We start from the raw sequence: 19682 nt of genomic DNA, 5'->3' as shown, positions 1-19682 counted from the left end.
CAAAACACCTGCACAGGGATAACATAAAGAGGCTTACTCAAGAAGACGAAGCTTTCATTGTGCAGCACAGTGTCCTCTGATTGTTGGTTTAGTGCCATGTTTAGTGATCTGGTTCTCGGTCTCTATAGTACCATTACTTGCCTTAGCTACCAATGTTAGCGCATGGAGTATAAATCAAGCATGAATGAATCAAGCACTTTTGTTCCCTGTTTGTGTGTGTGTGTGTTCATGGGAGTAACGGGTATGTGTTTGCCACGTGACAATAAATCATTAGCTCTTCCTTATCTCATTGTAGAGTTGATAATTGCACCTCCCCCTTCCTGGCCATCATTACACCAACACTCTTCATCCTCCTCCTCATCATCCCCCCTCAACAAACCCTGCCACTTCTCCCTTGGGATCATGAGCACAGAAACCTTTAAATAAGGGTTTCCCACAACCCAAAAAAGAAGAAGCGTTTTAAAATGGATTTAATGTCACGGGCCCTTAAATAGACTTTAGTGATGTGGAGCTGCTGTTTGAAAAGCTTTTCTCCCAGGAGCCACATATGGGCTGATGTTTTTGTTTGAGTTAAACTGGATATAATAGTGGAACCTTATAACTAGGATCATTAAAGAACGTTAGTGAAACCTCATGGTTAAGCTGTCCTAATTAAATGGCTAAATGGTGAATGTTTCTGCCTGCTTTCTTACCAGTGACCCCTGCAGTTAAGAGAGTGGTGAAGTTTTCATGTCAATTTGAGTAATGGATACTTTTGTAAATTATTTTCAAAAGCATGGAGGGCACTCTAAATGAACTATGTAGAAATTAATCTGGTAGTTCCCATCAGCAGTTTAGAGCTGCAATTAAAGACCGTTGCACGCCAAGTCTGTATTTTTTGTCGACGTTTAAAAATAAATACGACCTCACGATGTGTCTATCACGTTTACACACCAACTCAGAAACATTTGTCCGTCATTAAAGTTTCCGAACAGGTTCGATATTCTGCGTTTTTTCGCATCCGTCAAAAGGCAAAAGAGGGTTGTTTTACCACTCCGAGCCACCGTCCGTGCAAACGTCATCATCCAAAATGGCATGATAAACATTCACTCCATCTCCCAGCACAAAGCACTGTACAAAAAAGAAAACAATACAGAGATGCAGGATTTAAAGGTAGATTGTGGCAGGTGATTGCAGAACAGCTTGGAATTAGGGATGGTTGCAAAACAAAGGATATACGAAAGATTAGACGGTAGTGATTGTGCAGCTAAATGACAGCTTCTTGCTAATGTCATTCATACGTTAGCCCCATCGGGACTAGTGCTATCCATTGCACCCACGTAATTACTTCAGTTTTGTCTTGCAATGCAAATTTTCACAACAACTGGAATAATAAAACGCATCGGACTGTGCTTGCAGTGTGCAAGATTTCTGTGCGTAACGTTTTTTATCGGATGGCGGGTTAAAAAAACACATACGAAAAATACGGACTTTGTGTGCAAAGACCTCAACAATTATTTTAATTAATGCTCTCTTAAAAAAAGCAGAAGATTGTGAAAACTGGCCATTCTAATTTCCCAGTAACTCCTTCAATTTTTTTAATTTTTGTTTGACAAAAAACACCAATATCAAAAGATGTTTAGTTAACAAAAAATTTAACTAACTAGCACTAGCTCAACTCGACCGTGAATTCACTTCTTCATCAAAACACATAAATGAAAACTAGAATTCTTAGAAGTCTCCGTTGACTGCAGCTGCATATCAACCCCACACGGGGTCGCGACCTCAGGGTCACTATTCGTGTTTTGACTATGGACTTCCAGGAACCATTTCAAGGGTTCTTATAGTTCCCCACCCCTTTGTGCTGATGTCACAGTTGTCATTGTACAAAAGCAATTTAATGATGGTGCCTTATCAGAATCTATTTGTGGTACATTTTTCTGCTGTTCTGGTCAATAAGTGTATGTATGGGAAACAATGGCTTTTGGCAGGAATTTATCACAATGCACTCACCATAAATAGAGACATCATGTGCAAAAGGGTGTATATGTATATATATTAGATAAGCGTAACTAGGACAGCCCCACCCCCTCTCCTCTCACTTTGTCTTTCTTTTCTCCGTCTCCCTCCCGGTCCGACATACAGCCTGTTTGCATACGAGGAAACAATGTTAATTCCCGCACCAGAGGAGTTTTCCCAGGCTGTTTATTTGGCCGATGAAGTTTCAGAGCCCAATAAAACTGCTCTGTGCTGCTCATTTGTACACACACACACACACACACACACACACTAGCTGCTCAGCATGCAGGTTTCTGGTTACCTAGGTAACCTGTCCATGAAGTACACAGTGTACCCCCTGGTTACCGCGGGTACCCCAGACCGTAATATGTCAGGTAGTCAGAGAGCAGAATAAAGGAGCAGCAGGGCAACTCTGAGCTGATTTGTTGTCCCTCTTGTTTATTAGAAACAATTATCAGAAAGATATTTGTCTTTTTTTATAAATAAAAGAGATGGAAACGTAAAGGATTTGTTATCCTCTTCTTTGGAAAGGTCGAAACATATTTTCAGTCCTTTTTTACCTGACAACCTGAGACTTGTTTTGCCTCCAATGCTTGAATCAACCAACTATAAATTGCAGAGACTTGAGGGGGGACATCTTTCACAATGAGACAACAATAGTCCCAAACAGGATTCAGATTTCCACAGTCACTTGTGAACTCAGTTAAACCCACTTTGTGGCCCACTATTGTCTCCCAGAGAGCCTTAAACAAACACTACTTTGTGTTTTTCTAGTATAGACTTGTCATTGTTCATTTAAACCCTCTTGTATGCTTAAACAGTGTTTACAAATTGTTACTCACAGGTATGCAAATGAAACCCTGTAACGCAATATAATTTTAATATTATTTTGTATCACTCAATGGATGTACAGTTTAACAGTATTCTTCTCTGACAGTCCTGGCTCAAAGACTGTGTAACGCCTCATTTTCAACTCATGGTTTGGCTTGACTCGACTCAACTTACTTTTGGTACCAGGTCATTTTTCTCGATATCGTTTTCCACTGCAGATAGTACCTCCTCAGTGTAGGCGGGATTCTCAACTGAAAAAAAAAGACCTCCGGGTCTGAGAAGTGAAGCCAATGCGGAAGTGCCTTAAACTTGCAATCTTTCTAATAGCCAGCAGGGGGCGACTCCTCTGGTTGCAAAAAGAAGTCTGATTGTATAGAAGTCTATGAGAAAATGACCCTACTTCTCACATGACTTATTACCTCAGTAAACATTGTAAACATGAGTTTATGGTCTCAATCGCTAGTTTCAAGTCATTTTCAATACAGCATGATGTTCATTTAGTAAATTATGGGTAAAGCAGGGTATGCTTTGGGCCATGGCTACCTTGTGATTGACAGGTAGCTACCACAGCGTTGTCCGGTCTGGGACTTGTCCGTGTTTTTTGTCTTAGAATTTTAACCCTTTCACAGTTAATATATTATTTAATTTTAACAGTTTGAATTTAATTATGACCTTTTTGGTTGACTGAAAATGTCTTATTCAGCGTTCGCTTGTGTTCCACCCTCTCGTGTCACTTCCGGTTGCAAAAAAACAAGATGGCGACGGCCAAAATGCCGAACTAGAGGCTTCAAAACGGCAGTCCACAAACCAATAAGTGACTTCACGATGACTACGTCCACTTCTTATATACTGTCTATGGTCCCATGTCGCGCAAATGACAATTGTCTCTGACCAATCAGTAGTCTGCCGTGTTTTAACTCCACCTTCTAGAAACGGCTCAGCTTGCTTGGAACCTCGACCGAGGTGGTACCAAAAAAAGTGCCAAGTACTAGACACAACTTTTGCTGATGGAAAACCAAAAAAGAGTGAGTCTTGCCGTAGCATGCAGTGGAAATGCGGCAGAAGACTGTAGTAGTTCAGCTGAGCTTAGCAGCACAAGTAGTTGTACTGCCCTGACCGCCTATGATATATTAGTCATATGATATGGAGTTAATGGTTAACCCACATGATACACATTCACAGCAAAGTACACTGTGCTGGCCAGTTTGTGTTGTTCTTTGCTCTGAAACATGCAGACAACGGAGGAAAAAATTAAATCATCCATGTAGACTGCGCTGAAGATTCTCTGTCAGCATGTCACATGATAAGGTCAGTCATGCTCAGTTACTCCCTGCAGGAAGTAAAAGGGCATCTCTCTGAATCTACATGCTTATTTATACTGTGGTAAAGAATTATCTGAGGAGATGTTTCCAATGAATGCGGGCAGTTTTTGAGTTAATGCAAGCTATTTAAAGGGAATTTCCGCTGGATATAAGGGAACATTGTGGGGAATATTCCATTCCTTTCCGTAAGGATAAAGGGACACTTTAAATGGATTTTTTTTCCCAGTCAACACAAAGATTTAAAACTAGTTTTATAGGGCATATAGTTTAATTTATATGCTGTCTTTTTATTGTAAACCTACGGTATCTTAAAGTTAATTATAATGTTAAAGGAATAGTTTGAAGATTTGTATACCCAGTCACTTTACATATTTAAATGAATCAGTTTTACCTAACCTTTGCTGTTGCTGTGCTAGTCACAAATTAAGCTGCAAGAAAAATATTTTTTTTCTTACATAAATTACAGATTTGTGATTGTGAGTGCTGAATGGACTAAAACGGATGTGTTCATTGCCTAAAAATAGTGCCAGCTGTCAGCACCCAAACCAAGTGTCATAGCCCACAGTCAACCGCACTAACCAGCATGAACACTGTGAGGAGAAGGTGTCAGGGTCAACACACACACACACACACACACGCGCGCGCACACAGCTGGGAGCCTCACACACACACGCACACAGCTGGGAGCCTCATGCTAAACCTCTACTGTGATTAGGGCACTTGAGTCAGTGGTAAGATAAATCAGGGATACTGTGGCTTTTTTTCATAGATGAATGAGCTGTTTGTGTGCGTGCGTGCGTGTGTGCGTGTGTGTGTGTGTGTACACAGGCATGCACATGGTCTGATGACACAGCTCAATGGATTGTTGAACAGATACAGTAATCATCACATCCTGTTCTTTCATATTGGACACACACACATACACACACAGGAAACGCTGTGGTTAATACTGTGGACAACCACTGAAACTGATTGTGCTGAAATTAGCCCTCCATGTACGTGTTAGTGTGTGTGTGTGTGTGTCTTTGTGGCTACATAAATAACTAGGTTTGGGTTCGGATAGCCAGTTACATTTTGGATCCAAAATACCTAGATCTGCTCTCTCCAACGCACGTCGAAAACATTCAGGCGGCAGGTTTCTCATCTTTTGACAATTTATTAGTTCTGATTCGGGACCCCTATTATATGAATCAAGTAGCTTGCATGAAATGCAAAAGTAAGTAGGCTACAGCTTTCACAACCAACAAAACATGATTATTTAAAAGTTAAATTGCCTGCATGTTGAACCTAATTAGATTCATTAAGGAATTCGAAAAAGTATATAATAAGCATATCAATATTGGCCTCAAATTCAATAAAATTGGATGAAACTCTAACCCTACATGCACCCTTCTTGCTTTCGTCTTGAATATCGATACTACTATTTTTATTAATACTCTTTATTGGTTTATTGATCTTATCGGTTCAAACTAATAAATAAACTTTTCCCATTTCAACAGCACCAAAGAGTTTAAAAAATGCTTCAGTCAAACTATTCTGCTGATGGATGGATGTTGTTTTGTTGTTGTTGTATGGCTAAAGCTCTTTGTGATGCCCTGAGCTAACCTGTAGCTGCCATAAAACATCCATCACTGGCCTCAGCGTTTCAACAGCTGACCGTGCCCGGTGTTTATTAAACACAAAGCCGCAGGCTGTTAATGCTGTTGACTCTAATAGTTGTGGCATGGTTGATGTTGCCTTAATGTGGAAATATATACAGGTGTTGTAACTGTAGCCTTGTTACTTGTAGCTGGAGTGAGACTGGCTGTTGATGGGTGCTGTTGCTATTGTTTGTTTGAAGTTTACAATAATGTCTCAAAACTGTCAGCAGACAGCAGCGGTTCAAAGTGAGACGCTGTCGTCCTTTACAACTCACACTAGACCTCCATAATAAAGCATAATAAGAAGATAGTATGGAAATTGATACTTTATATTGTAGTGTGCCTAAGTTAAGGATTGTATTATAATGCTCAATACACTCAAGCCAACCCAGCACATGCAAAACGACTGTTTTCTTCAGTGTATATACCGTATAGCCTTCAAACCTGATGATTTTGTGAACTGATGTCATCCTGAAACATTAAATAATCCTTGTTAATTGATAATTTCCCCCCAAAAAGTTCTCACAATTCTGTCCAAAAGAACAGGGCTTCCTCTGTTTCACCCTTTTAGATCAGATAGTGACCCAGGAAATCCGCTAGTCGACCTTCAGTGTCAGGTTTGACCCCGGTCAAGATCAGGGTTGAGACAAGGAGGGTCAGAGACAAGCTAACGGATGTCATTACCTGACATTTACAAATAAATCAGAGAAAGGTATGTGGGAGTATTGAGCTTTTTTATTTATTGAGATAACTGCAGTCATTTGAAACACATAAGTCAGTAATTTGTCTTTTCCAATCATATGAACAAGTAATGTTTGAGACATTTTCTGCTGTGTTTAAACTTAAACTACCACATGGAGTTAGTTGCAGAATTGTTATTATAAAAAAAAAAAGAAGTTTGTGAATATTTTCATCTGTGATAATCTGCTGATTAATCATTTATTTAATTATTGAGAAATTATAATTTTCTCAATCAATTTATTTGTTGATCTATAAAATGTAAGAAAATCGTAAAAAATGCCTGTCATATTTACCCAGAGCACAAGGTAATGTCTATTGCTATCTTGCTATCTTCTATTTAATTTACCACCTTAGAAGACAACAAGAAAACGAGCAAATATTTACATCTGAGAAGCTGAAACGAGAGAATTTGTGGTGTTTTTGCTTTAACAAAGGATTAATCAATAATCATAATTGTTGACTATTAATGTTCCGTCGTTCGACTAATGGATTAATCAACTAATTGTTTCAGTTCTAGTTAATTTTGAATTAAATCCTGATTTCTAGAATTAATATTGTTTCATTAACATTGGTGACTAGACAACAGTTGGACGCTTCATCCAAGTAACTATTTGTTTATGTTCCAGTTTATTGATGGTTATACATTTATGTTGGCTCACCCTTGGCACTGTGTTTCCCCTGTTAGCCTGGTGGACTAAAAGTTTTAGCTCACTTATCTGTCTACCATAAACAACACCGTATTAGGATATTTTGCAGCTAAAGAAATGGGTAAAATTTGAGAGGACTTGCAGCTCTCAGATTTCACTGACTTGCATTTCCCCCTAACATCACCATGTCAACATGTCACATTTCAGCTAACATAAGAAGACATGTTATGTTAAAACAGTCATTGAGCAAGCATGTTTTGGTAACATGGTTAAGTGTTGAAAATGGATTGACTGTGCTTGCTCGGACACGATCATATCTGGATTAGATTGATTTCTATCTGGATATCCAATCACGCGTCTCTCTTTCGGTCTCTCCCTTGCCTAACCAGTCTGTCAGGGTGTGTGTGTGAAGCAGCAGCAGAGCAAGACAATAGATGGGATCAGGTTGCTATGAAACCTGACTAGCTAGCCACAGACCGCATTGCCCAGGTGTGTGTGTGTTTTCCACAGGCAGGTAGTAAATATAGGGCGAATGGCCTTGAGTCAAACCCCTTGGTTTTGGGAATGGGTGTCAGTGGATTAGGATTGCCTCACCAGTTATTTATGCTGTCTGCAAATCCTTGAAAGACTTAACATGATATTCATGCATAATTACCCCGACCAAAGAAGGCCTTAATGTCTTTAGCATGGCTAACTGTTGCCTCATGGGCCTGACACGTTGCAGGCGATGTATGCACCTTTCAATTAATCTCCATTGGAACAAATGTGAAGAGTCGATTCTTCTGTGCAAAGATACACATGATGCTCAGTCATGCCTTGAATTTCACGCTGGTGCACGTTTACATGAATTTCTTGGCTTATGATGCAAAATAACAGAATAGACTAATAGACAGAGGTTATATTGGTGGACCAATGAGAAAGCGATTGCCAGTGTACAATGCAAACTGTATAACATGTCAAGTACACATTACAAGCAACTTCCACTATATTCTTTGTTAAAATGTCAACAAAGATACTATTTGTATCTATTTTACAATTGCAAAAATGTACAATAACATTTTACCCATGTGTCCAACTTTTATGTGGCATTATTTACAAGCTGTAACCAAGGAGTTTTACAAGTCAAATCTTTATAATATTTCTTGCATCCAAGCCAAGATCCAGTTATCCACCAGCTTTTACAAAACACACAATCTACTAAAGACCTTCCTCAGTTGCCTATGCTGTGTTGACTTTGGCACAGCAGGCTGTATGATTTGTCAGTTTTTGCGCCCTTGTGTTGTTTGCACAGTTAGCGCTGTTAACACCGTTAGCTGCGAGCCGCCGGCTCACCGTCACCATGTTGAGATCCGTTAAGAGGTAATAGAAATGCTCCCAATCACCTATTTAGCACCTTTAAATGATTGTTTTCACAGTACTCAAATTTTGTAGTGGGTCATATTCCTTGTTGAAGTTTATTACTGTTGTATATTTGAAGTTGGTTTCCATCTAAAATTGGCATAAAAAAGCTCTAAAATGTTTCTGAAATAAGTCTGTACAGTGAAAAGCTAAGAGCTTATTGGGAATGTCGCAGTTACCAGCAACATGCCCACATTGTTGTTCAGCAACATGCCCACAACATGCCCACATTTTCATGTATTTCTGTATTCTTTACTTAAGTTCAGTCCTTCCAAGACATGCTAGAAATCCAAGTAAAATTGATTTTTTTTTTGCAAATTTCACGCATTAAAAGATGTTAGAGAAGGTTAAGGACTAAGGAGAAAAGGTGTTTTGTAGTTGAAGCAAAATAATGCTCATTAGCAAGAAGGGTCTGAAATTAACTTTTTTTAACTGCCTGTCACAATCCAACTGAAACATGATTCAGCGTGCTTATGCGTCGTTGTGCATGCGTAACTGTTGGAAAGCATTGAAGAGGAATCAATAGTGAAGGAGGCATGAGATGCCAAGGAATCGGGACAACTAGGAACCGGTTCTCTACGGGAGCTGATTCTCAATTCCCATCCTTAGCGTTTGTCTGCCAAAGTGACGGATGGCCTGACGATTTTATCCGCCAATTTAACAATTTACCCGCATTTGACGGGTGGCGGGTGCTAATTTCAGACCCTGTTAGCAGGCATTGTTATCTTTGAACATTTTGAAGCACATTGGCCTAAATATATAGAATTGTTTATTGTTCTGTTTGTATGAAGGAAAGCCGGTGAGAGAGACAGTGTGTATGCATGGCTGTGCTGCAGCAACAGAGCGTTTATTGTGGTAAAGGAGGTCAGATGATAGAGTCAGTGTCATCCATGTTTATGACCAACACATGACACACACATGTGCACTTTGTGTGTGTGTGTGTCTCTCAATGCTCCCCCTTCTCTTCTTGTTAACCAGGTGCCATTCTTTCTACAGTCAGCAGAAAGTTTGGTATGCATCGACTAACTTCTGACTAGTGAAAGTGTGACTGTCATTGATTTATAGTCTCATTGTAGAGAGCAACTCCTTTTAAAGTGACATTTTTCTCCTATATAAATATTGAGAGTACAGCAGTGCCACTAGGCAACATTCGCTGGATGAATCCTGCAGAGATAACAGGCCCACTTTGGTGCTTATTTAGTGGAACAGAGTCCCACTGTGGCAGGGTTGGGTTAATGTTTGACTGACCCGACTCCGACTCGGAGACAGACACCTCCTGATGGGTTTTGTCTGTGTTCATTCAAAGATGGCCCACTAGCTAGAGAAATTTGCGTCACAGCCAGAAATATTTTGTTGAAACTTGTACAGCAATTAATTTAAATGGGGAATCCATTGTGCTGGGATTTTTGCAAAAAAAATTTCAGGGTTCTTTCTCTATTAATTGTTTGGGGTCTATAAAATGTCGATAGATAGTAAATGCCCATCACAATTTCCTAAAACTCAAAGTAATGTTTTCAAATTGATTGTTCTTTTTGACCAAAAGTCTAAAACCCAAAGATATTCAGTTTTCAGTGATTATAAAGTTAGAAAAAAGCAACAAAGGTAAAGAATTTAAAACTATAAATCAGTTACCATGCTAATTAACTGTTACAGAATAATTAACTAATTCATTAGTTGACAAATCATCTCAGCTCTAAACCAGAGGGGCATCAATTTTTACTTTTAAAGATACAGACCAGAAGATGTTGTTTGCCGTCTCTGGTTTTAGTCCAGTTATAAAAGAGAAAACATGGAGTTGACATTGTTGACATCTTCAGCCAACATCTGGTACAACTTACCAGTTGCCAATCATTTTCAGTGTTGAAAAGTCTGTGTATAAGGTATTTATTAGCAGTTGCAATGTTTTTTTCCTTCTGCGTTCCCTTCAGGTTTTAGGAAAGAGTTTGGGCTCTTTTGATGTTTTCCCCTGAGCTGCGTTTGCTGGCACAGAATGAACACAGGTTCCTGTTAAATCGCCTCCTGGGTGTTTGACTGGTCCACCCATTTTAGAAACTGAAAACAAGCACACATTCCAGTGGAGAGTCTGTCAAGAGAGATTACAGTAATACAAGATTTTAATTTCTGATAAAGTTTCTTAGCTTTGCATTTGTCTTGATAAATAGTATCTGTGACCTGAATTTCCTCTGTAACATCTGCACAGCTGTTAGCGAGGTGTAAATCCGAGCACTCTGTTTGGGATAATCATCCATCTCAACGATACACGGACTGGGAAACAAAAGCTCCAGCTATTACGTAAGAGGAAGAAACACCCATTTATTCACCTCAACTGAACTGTTTGAAAAGATGTAAACAAATTAGGGCTGCCATCTCTTTGTCGACTAACCGGTCGTTTTGGTCTTAGTCGATTAAGATCTCTTTAGTCAATTAGTCATTTTTCAATTTAGTCATTTTTTATGCTTTTTTTTATGCTGGATAACATATTTCCAAGACACTTATGAGCACATCTCTGGTAAACACAAGATTTAAAGTGGTGCTTTTGTGTGATTCTTTGCGGAGAAACTCAGTTTTACAGATCTGTCGATTAAATCAACTAATCGATTAGTCGACAAAATCGTATGAGTGTCAGGGCGCTGACACACCAAGCCGATGGTCGGCCGTCGGATGGTTTGGGGCGAATACAGACTACCGCGACCTGATGGTGTGGAGAGGTATTTCATCTCACGCAGGAGCATAACGTACATGCTAACTGGCCGTCTGCTGTAGTCTTTGCGTTGTGTTCGAGTGCTGCTTTTTGGCCAAGACAAAGGCAAAGTGAGGCGACGCAACAGGCAGCCGTTCGTTGCCGCTAGTTCTTTGATGTTGGCTTGGTGTGTCCCCAGCTTTAGTCGATTTTGCCCTAAAACAAATGTATCGCCTGATTGGACAATAGCTGGAACACCTCACAGGAAACCTATTGATGTACTCTGGGATGCGCACAAAACCAAAACCAGTATGATTCAGTATTAATGCACTGATCAATGTGAATGGAGCCAAACATGGAGTCACAGAGTGACTGTCTCTCACTGACTCAGAGCTGACTGTGATCCACAAGAGATTATCTATAATTTGAACAACTATGAATCACATATTTCCTCTATGGCTTGTGTTAGCCAGTTTGGTCTGCGTTTGTGTACTGTAGTGCTACAGACATGAAGTAGTTTCTGTTTCCGCAGGGGAAAGAAAAAACGTGAACATAGATGATCCTGCAAGGCAGAACAAATAGAGTGATGGAGGTGTGTGTGTGCGTGCTTGTGTGTTTACAGGGCGTAGATAAAACCGTGTAAACAGCTCATTTAAAACTGAAGTAATTCAATTACCGACACTGCTACAAAGGTGGATCATGTTAAGTTGAGTGCCAGTTAGCAACATTTAATAGAATAGGCAATCAGCATGTATGAGACTTGCTTATGAAAGCAACATGAGACATTTAACAGAGCTACCTACAAAGAATGGAAATAGTCTGTGTCTGTGCAACACAGCCGAACAAGAGCAAAACAACTGAATATGTGAAACATGAGAATTATGACAAAGGCAGAAAACTCTACTTATGTTTTTTCTCTTGTTTAACACATAGTTTAGCATCACTATTCTGCATGATGCTTATTGTCAGTTTTGTGAAATTGTGTCAAACTTTTTAGGTGGTAAAAAAATACTGCAAGCTTAGCACTTCCTGCAGGTACTTTTCAAAGCAAAAGCCTTCCAGCAAATAGAACTGTTCATGGCTTTTATTCTGAACTATAGCCACATGCAATCTAGAGTGATAGAAGATGGTTAGAAGTAGGTCTGAAACTATATTTGTACATTGTTAACTGCTGTTTTGTTGGTTTTACACCAGGGAACTACAGTGAAGGAAGGTGAAGAGCTGCCAGTGCTCATGCAGTTTAAGCATTTATCAAACCTCCCACACACAGAATTAGACTAACGGATAGGAGGGCGCTCTGTCGAAAGCTTTCTGAGGAATCAGTGATCAAAATCCAGTAATATTGAGGCTAAAAGCACCTTCAGCAGAGAGTTTGTAAAGAAGCTGGCTGTTCCTCCTGCCTGCAGAGCTGTGAGGGAGGTGAAGTCAACAATGTGCCAGCGCTCCTGTCTGTTTTGCCCATAGATGGAAATTGGAGACTTTTCAACACAATAACTTTTTTAGCAACAAATCCAAGTCTATTCAAATCCAGATGCTCTCAGTAAGGAAACACCAAAGCATGTGTGTGTCTGTAATATACGCACTGGTATGAACTATGTGTGCTAACCTCCTGTTGCTTTGACCTCTACTCACAGTTCAAATGGATGTAAGTCGACTCTTGTTTTGTCCAAACAAACCTCCAAACATTTGAATACCATTATAATATATGTTAACCAGTAAAGAAATGAGTGTGCTGTGTATATAATTGGCACAAACATTTATAGTTTGATATAGGTTGTTAAAAGAGTGTATATAAAAATGTATTTATACAGCAAGATTATTTTTTTCCCCTTACCGTTTATACTGTGGGCAGTGGCAAATCAATGTGTATTTATATTTCTTCACAGGCCAAAAACAAAAATTCCCATCTTCTTTTTTTTTTGCATTAGCAATGTTATAAACAATTAATTTATTTTCCAGAAATATGTAATTTCCTGCTTTATATTGATGTGTGATTAAAAATGAATGTACATGACAGAGCTTTTTATCCAGATCAGTCACCCCTAGCTAGGGCTGAACCCGAATGCTTCGAAGCGTCGACCATTGCCATGGTATCGACCTCCAAATCACTATTAGAACGCTTCATTTTATTTATTTATTTTATAGCCCATGAAATAAGGAATAATCCCACAAGATTATTCATATTCAACATAAATTCTTATTAGTTATGCTCAGACGAATATCGCTGTTTGTTGTGTGTTGAGGTGCGTGTGTGTACAGTAGTGCAGCAGCGACACTGAAACGGGAGATAGAGACAGACAGACAGACAGACAGACAGAAGAACATGTCAGCCTGCTTCACCGCGCTGCTCTGTGAAGCTTCGAATACCTTTGAATATTTCTCACAGAAGCTTCAAAGCCCAAAAAAATGGTATCCGGGAGAGCCCTACTCTTAGCTTGATATCCGCTAACCTGATAAAAAAATATCAACTGTAGTTGCTTGATATACCTGTTATTGCATCTATGTAACCAGGCAATGTATACTAATAACACTAATGCACACATGACAAGCATTAGTTTATAGTGTGTGATTTATTGAATTCAGTTTACTTAAACATTGTAATACTTTAAGATTGTTATTTAATCAAATCTGAGTGCAGACTCAGACCAAAATAAACACAGATACAGACCTATTCTCCTATCCAATTTTCTTTCTACTTTCCTCTTGTTTATCTTACCTCCTCTCTCAAAATGCCACTCTTCTCCTCCCTCACACACACAAACACACAAATACCGTCTCCTCCTCCCCCATCTCATTCCTGGAAGAGACCGGCTTGCTTTCTTTTTCTAGTTGTTTTCGAGGAAGATGAACACAGATAGACACAGTAAACACACACACACACAGTGCAGACAGAGCCCGGGGGTCTTCAGAGTGATGCCAGTGTTTCAGACAAGTTGACATTTCCCACCCAGTCTCCGCCATGTGTGATTCTCCTTGTGTGTGCGTGTGTGTGTTTGTGTGTGTGCTCTGGAATGCCACAGTGTGTAATTAGTCTTTTGTCCTAGCAGCGTTTTCTATGCTAATTAACCTGCCTTCTCCCATGGAATGCACACAGGCCGTCTGGCTCTCTGATTGGCTGCGGAGGGGCTGTCTAGCCATCTGGTTGGTTATCAGGGTGTACTACTGTAGACTGTGTGGGATCTTCACACAGGGCGTCTTGAGCTCCCCTCCTCGACTGGGAGCTAAATGACTAATTTATTCTCTCACCCTGAGATCGAAGCTCATTAAAGCAGAGCAGGGGCTTTGTCAGTGAAAATCGCAGCGGAAGCAGAACTGTGACCCATTTTTGGGTTTGAATCTGGGAAGGAAACAGATATTATTGTTCACCTGTCACAGTGGCATGTGTCCAATTAGGCATGTGCCCGCATACAAATTGTATAGTGTAATCATAATAATCAAAATGAATGCCTAACTGATACTCGGCTGCTGCTCTTAACATAAACAATATTTTTTATGGAGCCTTTAAGGCCCAGACACACTAACTCGACATCAAGGCGGATATACATACAAGCTGTTGTTATGATACGTACATGAAACAAAGCAGCATTTGCCGACCATTTTCACACCACTCTCACTCATCGCTTAGCTTCATTCCAGATGGCCATGTCGTAGTGAAAATACTCATGTATTGGAATGAGATGAAGATGAAAAATGAGAAGCGCCCTCTGTGTTTTTCCTCTTGACTTTACTCATGCTTTCCTCACATACGTTTCTCTTCTCATGCACTGATTCGTTTAAGCGGAACTAGGCTTGCCGCGGTAGTCGGTGTTATCGGTGTTACACGGTAGTCGGCACACACCGATTACATTACGTGCCCATCACCCCCACCGTCATTTTGCTTTTTTTATAGAGATAAAACCGATTTAGTTCATTATTGACTGTACAAGAAAAAGTTGTTTAAACGTGTGTTTATTTGTCAATTTTTGCATTTGAAATGTGTTTCTGACATTCAGTAAGGAACTTTTAACAACGTCAAGGTTAAAGCTTTTTATCAAAAGTGCTCTATAGGATATCCAGAGCCTTAATATAGCAGCAAACAACTATTTGCTATGTAAAGATATAGTGGAGTTATGTCCACCTGAGCAGAGAATGAAGTCGCTCACCCTCTGTGTGTTGTAATCCGAGATTCTCTGTGCTTTTTTGGCATAGTCTGGTTGGCCGCGCATTCCTTTTAGTGCATGTATGTGCATGTGAGCGTGCGCCACTGGCTAGATCACGGCCGCCGCTCGACACTGCTTTCATACGGCGGTAGGACGGAGTTGTCGCGGATGCGTAGCACCCACCCTCCGGTTCCCCCTCAGATAAACACTGTTAGCCCTGTCAGCACTTTCGCCATTGTTTGCACTGTTAGCGTTGTTACTGTAGCATCGTTAGCTGCGAGCCGCTGGCTTGCCGTCGCCATGTTGAGAGCCGAATGTAGCAAGCCAAACAATGTTGTATTCAATGTCTCCGCTTTCTGCTTCTGCCATCTCTAGTTGTCTTATGTTGCTGCATAAGAAAGCGAGTGGTCCCACCATGGTTACTGCTTTGAGGACGGCTTTTCCTCATCAACAGACAGAGTTGCTGCCTCACCTGAATGTTAATGTATCTTGGGGGTCTTGTTCATGGTGAGGGTACGATGAACCATGAGAGTTAGTGATCGATCTCTGCAGTGATGGAGATATTATACCAGATTGGTATAGCGTTTACCAGCCAACCTGCTTTTGACCCCTCACCTATGGTCTGAGCTCTGGGTAGTGGCTGAAACAATCGGTACAAATGCTTGTTTTCTCAATCCAGTACACATTGTACAACGGCTCTAATGCGCTATGGCGGAGGGTGTGTTATCGTTTTGTTTGTGGAGGCATCCCTTTCCTGTGATTATGTGATGATCATGAGACAGGATGTTGTGTTGTTGCTACTGATAACACGGCTACTGGTGCACCTTTCTGTTGCTATCAGAGATCATAAAGAGGTCTGTTATTGTTGCCTCAGAATTTCTTAATATCGTACTATTTGTGCTTTGAAATAGTTTAGAAAAATTATGAGAGATGGTGATGGGCGAAATGGTTATTCAGCATATATTAAGCATTTTAAATTGTCATTCATTTTGTACATAACAGGTTTGTTAGTGTTTTTATGACTTTATGGAGCTCGTATTTGTCTATGCTCTGGTCAATGAACAACCAAGTGAACCATGTGACAGACTAAGTCAATTTTTTTATTGTTTACCTTTTTGGATGCTACAAATTTACCAAACTAGAGTTTATCTTTAAAAATTACACTAACATGATGTTTAGAATATTTGGTTATATTGGCACCAGGCTTATTTAACTATGCTGAAAGGTACATTTTGGTCCAAGACTACATGCTTTGTTTAGAAGGAAACCTGAATGCCAGAGACCATAAGATGCTGGACTCTCTGAATAGACAGGATCAGTTACAGTGCAGGTGCTGCAGCAGCGTGGGTTACTGGGTGCAGGCCAGATTGTAGCTCCCAGATTCAGATGCTTAAACCATCCTCATCATTTTCCTCCTCCTACTACTTTCCCTATGAGCCAGCCGAGAGACCCGGAGCACAAAGATGTTGTCATTTCCCCAGTGAGCCAGTCTGTGCTCAGCTTGCCACAAACTACAGGATGAGCTCATACTCTATTACTTATTCATAGACACCGTCACACAGGCTGACGCAACCAGACACACACACACTGGCTAAAAGGAGGTGGGCAGGCAGGCATGTTTGCAGGCCAGGCTTGCAACAGACGGGCTGGCTGGAAGGCATTTAGAAGAGGCAACCAGGCTGGCAAGATGCAGATGATAATGACAGAACAAAAAAACAGGCATCCTTATACGTTTCTGTCTGTGTAACATCCGGCTTATCTTTGTCACTGTTTTGGCTGCATCTTTTGGGCTAAATCTTTGTGTTTTGGACTACAAAATATGCTTGAAATTGGCAGCTTAGAACCTTGGCACTTGTTTGCACCACAGTGAGATCTTTTTCTACTTCTTTCTCGCTGATGAAAGCTGGCAATAGGCCTTGCAGAGAGAAACTGGTGGATGCTGTTAACTCTGCCAGTCCATGTTTCACCCCATCACTGGTTTGATTTAGCATGCTGGGGTCCTTTTGTCAGTCTCAGTGGTTATTTTGTCAGCCTGTACTTCGTCTGACGGCTGCTTTTTGACTGCAGGCGTTCTCGTGTTTTCTGTTTTTGAATCAGTCAAATATTCTCCTCCAGATCACAGTGGAAATGTGACCCTGAGTTACAGGCTTCAATGAATCACTTATGGCGGACCTCAATGTACAGTGGTGGTAATTAACACAGGAAAATATTAGACAGATAATTAAACCGATTTGCAAATTTGTTTCAGGTCATTCATTCAGCCTGACATTGTGCTCATGGTTACAAATTTCTTGTTGGAAGAGGGGATATTGAACTTTGTTGTTTGTAGTGATTCAATGTCTCGTCCTCAGGTTAAGTATCAAAGATTTGTCCTTGCCATTTTTGGACAGAATTGCTCATCTTCTCACCTTTACACAAACAGGTTGTGTTTCTCAACACTAACAATCTCTTCATATACTTAAGTGACTAAAGGCAAAAGACCCAATGCTGCTCAGCATGGCTGTTTGAAAGCCTCCATGCTATCTTTTGTATTTGAAGAAAATAATGATGAACTGGACAAACACGGTCAGCTGTCTCGTATTTCCCTTGGCGACCCTTATTTGCTCCAGTCCAGGCCTTGGTTTGTGTTGACACACAAACAGAAAGGCACTAAAGACTGGTAGCTAGGGCAGCACACTTAATGGATATCTTCATTTCAGCGTCCACAGTTAAAAATACTAGGGTAATGGCTAGTCTCCACCTTTTAGATTGTTCTGTGTTGTTAACTGAGAGGTTTCTGTAGTTCAAAACAGTCACGGGGTTGATTTAAGTTGCCATACAGCCACTGGTGTACCACGTGTGTGCCACAATGCTGACTTAGATTGAGATTAATTTATTGTTTTTATATATAAAAGCTGAGAATGGACACTATCTTGGTGGTATTTTCTGCAACTATGCATCGATTCCTGATCGTTTCTGAACGTTTTGTTGTGTCTTAGTGGGCATAAAGATCAGCATGTGGGTTTGTAACTGGAAAGATGCAGATTTGATCTCCAGTCCTACTCTGAATGAATAAAGTTATTTTTTTTAATCTTGAAATCGGGAAGGATACTATAAATATCATTTGGAAACTTGAAACTACTTAGTGTTAAGTTATCGCCATGTGGTAACGCTGTTTCTAGCAAGCATCAGTTTCATAGCTTTCACTGGTTGTGTCCAAATACGCTCGAACATGATACTGATAGTTGGCTATTATTTTATTTGTTGATTAATCTGTGGATTATTTTCTTGATTAATCGATTAATTGTTTGGTCTATAAAATGTCAGAAAATGGCGAAAAATGTTGATCAGTGTTTCCCAAAGCCCGAGATGATGTCCTCAAATGTCTTGTTTTGTCCACAACTCAAAGATATTCAGTTTACTGTCATAGAGGAGTAAAGAAATCATAAAATAGTCACATTTAAGAAACTGGAATCAGGGAATTATGACTTTTTGTTTCTTAAAAAAATATTATATATAATCGAATATGAAAATAGTGGGCAATTAATTTAATAATTGACAACTAATTGATTAATCCTTGCAGCTCTAGTTGGCTGCCAGAGAGCAATGCATTGATGAGCTGTGTATGAAAATCAATCATCTAGAAGACTACCAAAATATGCACTTATTCATATTGTAAAATTAATTTCAAAGGGGTCAGTTCTTGCATTGAAAAGGTCGCTGCATGGTGGGAAAAGGGTGGAGATTGTTTACTGTTCGTACCAATAGACATCTGACAACAAACCAGCTGCTATGATCCCTCTGTATTTGTGTGTGTGTGTTCAGGGGCTGTAAATGATTGTCTTTTTCCAGTTGAGCAGAGCCATTGTTGCCAGTTGATCTGTCTTGAAGAGAGACACACACATTGTTTTTATTTCCATTTTTTCAGGGCTTTTCTTTATCTTTTGGCATTCATTCATGTATCATTTGTTTGGATCATGGATACTAATTTTCTTGGCAATACTAAATCCTTATATTGATAATTTTGGCTCCCTGTAATGTTACCTATGCATGAATCAAATCTGCAGATGGATGTCTCACAATTTGTTCTGGATTACAGTATTTGGTTTTAAATCTGGTGTGATGTATGATGTGTAATATGTATACACGGCAGAAATGAAACACTCTTACCGCTGAGTCACTGGCAGGAGGACATGTGTGTTTTATTTGTGTGAATAAGAACAGGCTCATATTCAGGCAGACAGACTGCTGAGTCATGCAACCCTTTTAATTTTAACCTCACGTGTCAGAAAGATAAAGAGTTTTCC

General features: G+C 39.9%; 1 protein-coding gene across 2 annotated transcripts in view; it reads left to right on the top strand.

Moving 5' to 3' along the window:
• Window positions 1-19682, top strand: part of fnbp1l (formin binding protein 1-like) — a 51671-nt gene that overhangs the window by 12461 nt on the left and 19528 nt on the right. The gene's annotated exons all lie outside the window — the stretch shown is intronic.

The sequence above is a fragment of the Sebastes umbrosus genome, chromosome 5 (assembly GCF_015220745.1).
Source record: "Sebastes umbrosus isolate fSebUmb1 chromosome 5, fSebUmb1.pri, whole genome shotgun sequence".
Taxonomy (NCBI): Eukaryota; Metazoa; Chordata; class Actinopteri; order Perciformes; family Sebastidae; genus Sebastes; species Sebastes umbrosus.
The sequence above is the reverse complement of the archived record's forward strand: the minus strand, read 5'-3'. Positions and strand labels throughout refer to the sequence as shown.